General features: G+C 45.0%; 1 pseudogene; it reads right to left on the reverse strand.

Moving 5' to 3' along the window:
• Positions 1–3,008: 3,008 nt before the first annotated feature.
• Positions 3,009–3,886, reverse strand: LOC122445137 (annotated as a pseudogene).
• Between the last annotated feature and the right edge of the window lie 922 nt (positions 3,887–4,808).

A 4,808-nucleotide genomic window follows, 5' to 3' on the forward strand; every position in this document is an offset into this window, starting at 1 on the left:
AGGGACCATCGAAAGGAAAAGTTAAATTGGAGAAACAACATCCCCCATCCACTGGACTGAAAATTCTCCTTTCCCATACTCAATACAACAAGATTCACTAAATAAAAGATAAAAGAAGAGAGATGCTCCAAATGGCCAGATCTTTTCCTTTGATAAGGGGTATTTTTAGATAAGTGGAAAAGGACAGGGATGTTCAGGTCACAGAAATAGAGACCCTGAGGGCAGGGCAGAAGAAAATGGAAATATCACAAGGGACACCCCCCCCCCCCACACACACACACACGTTTTAAAGTACCTAGGACCCAATGGAAAGTCCAAAATAACTGGTCTAGCCTGTAGTAAAGAAAACTACTTATATCTGCCCACTGTGGAGTGCCAATTTTGGTGAGACTAAAGATACCAGCAAGGAGATCAAACCAGTCAATTCTAAGGGAAATCAACCTTGAATACTCATTGGAATGACTGATGCTGAAGCTGAAGCTCCAATACTTCGGCCACCTAATTCAAACAGGCAAATCATTGGAAAAGACCCTGACGCTAGGAAAGATTGGCAAAAGGAGGAGAGGGCAGCAAAGGATGAGATGGTTGGATGGCATCACCAGTTCAATGGACATGAACTTGGACGAACTCCAGGAGATGGTGAGTTACTGGAAGGCCTGGCATGCTACAGTCCATGAGGTGGCAAAAAGTCAGACACAATTTAGCGACTGAACAACAACAAAAGGTACCAAATGGAAAGGGGAGGGAAAGGGTCCCGTTTGGTCCTATCTCCTCCCAAGCTGAGAGGCAGCAACAAAAAAATCAAGTGAAATGTATTTTGAAATTCCACATAGAGATCAATGGTATGGGTTAATGAGGCCAGGAAAATCAGGGAAGTCAGGACAGGCTCAATGAGTCAAAGAAACACTAACATGACAGGTGGAGAGAATAAAAAGTAGGAAAGCTGAGATAAAATAATAACCACTAAAGAAATCAAATTAGAGAGAAAAAGTTTCCCCCACCTAAAGACAGGCTTAGACAATTACAGGAAATTACCTTGGCAGTTTTACTAAAACTTCAAGTAATTAATGCTATAAATCTTACAGGACTTGCCTCAGTGATGAAAAAAAGTGAGGAAGCTACCTGACTCATGTTGGAATCCCAATATGACCCAGAGGGCACAGCTGGATAGAAAGAGCATATCAAAAGAAAATGTACATCTGTTTCTCTTATGAGCACAGACTCAAAAACATGAAGTAAATAATAGTACATCAAATTCAGTAGCTTCTGCTTAAAAATGAAAGAGAAGGATTATCCTAATGTTCCAGGTTTTTGTCAAAAGAAAGCAGCTATAATTTAAAAAAGAAATCAGAGGAGAACCTACAGTGTTTTGTTTTGTTGTTTTTTTTTTTTTTTTTTTTTTTTGCCAAACTGGCCCCAAACTCCATTTCATGATACCAAGATTCAAAGAATGCTTAAAATGCATTTAAACAGGATTTAAAAGTATTTGTCTAATGCTTCAATCACCGTGATCTTATCGCAGCCAATAGGAAGGAGAAAAAGGGGAAGAGGGGCATGACCTCCTCATTGAAAGACACTCCTCAAAGTCTCACAGAACACATTCACTTACATATATTTTGCTGGAGTTTAATGAAATGTCCACCCTCAGCTTCAAATGCAGCAGGGGAATGTGGCCTTTGTTCCAGGCAACCCTGTTCCCACTTAAGGCAGCAGAGCTCCTCCTAAACTAGTTCTGTTGTTGAGTCACTCAGTTGTGTCCAATTCTTTGTGACCCCCATGGACTGTAGCCCGCCAGGCTCCTTGGGCTGGAGAAAATCTATGGGATTTTTCCAGGCAAGAATACTGGAGAGGGTTGTCACGCCCTCCTCCAGGGGATTTTCTCAACCCAGGGATCAAACCTGTGTTTCCTAAATTACAGGCAGATTCTTTACAGTGAGCCACCAGGACTTCTCTCCTAATATAGATGATAGATAGATAGATGATAGATAGATGGATAAGAACAAGAAAGCTAGGATTGGGAAGAGTGGGACAAGGGTAGAGCCCCCAGGCGCATATCTCCACCTCTGGACTGACCCAGGTTGCAATGAAGGCTTTCAGCACACATAGGAACCATCATCGAGGGCCCTTTCTGTTACTCTTCCCGTTTCGGCAAGATCCCCACCTCAAGCCATCTAGTAATCTACATTCACAAGAAATACAGACACACGGTCCCCTAGAGTTATGGGGAAGTGATTTATTAACTAACAGGATGAATAAAAAATAAATAAAAACATACATTTATTTGGAAAAGGAAATGGCAACCCACTCCAGTATTCTTGCCTGGAGAATCCCACGGACAGAGGAGCCTGGCAGTCCACAGGGTCGCAAGAGTCAGATATGACTTAGCGACTAAACCACCACCACCAAACGCATACATGATCTTGGGCCAGGCCAGTGAACACAGGGAGCACCTGCCTTCATTCAGCACCGCACAGGTCCTACCTTCTATGCAACCTGGAACCCAGAGAGGGGAGAGTAGAGGCACCATAGGCTGAACCAGCCAAGAAGCAGTGCAGCCGGGCAGCCTGGGTTTCTGGAATGAAACTGCAAGCAGGATCGAAAGGTTCCAGGAGAATGAGCCAGGGGTTCCAAGTCTCAGGCCAGGCAGAAGGATCACAGTATGCTGGGATTACAGACATTATGTCCTGGAAATCGAGCTTCATGCCCCAGCTCTTCTGTGATTCTCATTCATGAGCAGATTGTACTTAGCCAGGTGCACCAGGCACCAGTATTGATCTGGCCTGTGAACAGTTCCCCCACCATATTGGCAATGGATGTGTCTTCAATCTCTCCCAAATGGTGACTCACCACGACCCTCAGTCATTCTCCTGGGCTAGCTTGCACACTTGGATGGCTTTGGTGATCAGATTGATCTGCCTAAATGTCAGCCTCAAGGGACACAACAAGATAGGCCCTAACCAAGTCCTGGTCCCCAAAGATGTATCAGGAAGACTTAAAGTCTTAAAGTCTTATCTGCTACCATGATAAACCTCTGAGGTGGCAACATCCATGCTGATGACCATCTTTTCTGTGTAGCCAGCCTTGTCAGTGGCTGCATTTACCAGCTCCAAGGCTTTGCTTGGAAGCTTCTGATCTCCAGAATTTAGGGGGCAAAGCCATGTTCATCTCCCACATTGGTGGCATCTTTGCCATGCTATTCCTAGATGAGTGTGTGATAGACCTCCACCTTGAGTCGCATGACATCCTGAAAGCTCTTAGCTCCCATGGGGAGGATCTAAACTCCTGTGTGGTCAGCTTGTTCCAAGCATGAGAGCCACCCCTGAGCATGTTGTAGGCACAGGATGAGATCTGAGGATCTCAGGATGAGATCTGAGTTCTTGGCCAGCTGAGCAATGTGGTGGTGAAGGGGCACTTCCGGCTTGACTGCCCCTGATTTACACATGGCCAAGGACACATTCAAGACGGCTTTGCCCCCCAAACTTGGACTTGTCCTCAGTCTCATCCAAGTTCAATATCAGGTGGTCCAGCTTCTCTAATTCCATCACAGAGAGACACAAGCTGATGAGGGTGCAGATGATGGCAACGTTGATGTGGTCCATTGCCTTCAGAACACGACTGTTTTGCAGTTTGTCCCTATCCCTCAGCTCCAGGGCCTCAGAGATAACAGTGGAGGCTCCGTTGGGTACTGCTGCCTGGAAAAGACCTGAAAGGGGAACATGGAACGAGGAGGAAGAGGGAAGACACTACAGGAATCAGAGGGTCCTTCAGCCTTCTAGCTCTGCACTCCTGTAGCCACATCCAGCCTTCTCCCCATACTGCTTCTTAATTCCCACCCCTTCCACACACATACACATGGAGGCAGATGCACAGACAATGGCCTCCTCATCTGCCCAACTGGAGCCCCACATGCACAAATAGGAACCCGAAGAAATGTAACTATGCAGGCAGCACACACAATACACACATACAGCACACGCACAGGGGGAAGAGGCAGGAGGCATCTCCAAAAACCTGCTATTGTTTAGGGAAAGTTAAAAGATGCATTTCAAACCATCAGTCCCATTCTTGGAACGAGAGAAACTCCCCTACTCATGAACAAGAAACATAAGGAAGGAGAACCACAGTAGCATTATTTGTCATTGTGAAAATTAGAAACAACCTCATACGTGTCAAGGAGAATGGATTTTTTACATGAGGTATATTCAATATTCATTCAATACCATATTGCTACTGCTAAGTCACTTCAGTCATGTCTGACTCTGTGCGACCCCATAGACGGCTGCCCACCAGGCTTCCCCGTCCCTGAGATTTCCAGGCAAGAATACTGGAGTGGGTTGCCATGCCCTTCTCCAATGCATGAAAGTGAAAAGTGAAAGTGAAGTCATTTAGTTGTGTCCGACTCTTAGCGACCCCATGGACTGCAGCCTATCAGGCTCCTCCGTCCATGGGATTTTCCAGGCAAGAGTACTGGAGTGGGGTGCCATTGCCTTCTCCCAATACCATATTACATAATGCTAAAATGAATGATCTCTAGATCATGTATAAGGCAATATGTATCAAAACAGATAAACCTCAGAAATGTAATGTAAAATCTGGTACTATCTATACAAGCTTTGAAAATGTAACACTTTAAGGATTACCTAGGAGTCTGTGGGGGGTGGGGCAGGAGGGAAGACTGTGTACATGTATATAAATGGAATAAAGTGTGAAAGTGGACTTGAGAATGACAAATACAAGATTCATGATGGAGGTCACTTCTTAAAAATGAAGAAGGGAAATGGGATCTGGGTGTGTTAGAAGAAGTACTA

The sequence above is a fragment of the Cervus canadensis genome, chromosome 7, assembly GCF_019320065.1.
Source record: "Cervus canadensis isolate Bull #8, Minnesota chromosome 7, ASM1932006v1, whole genome shotgun sequence".
NCBI classification, from domain to species: Eukaryota; Metazoa; Chordata; class Mammalia; order Artiodactyla; family Cervidae; genus Cervus; species Cervus canadensis.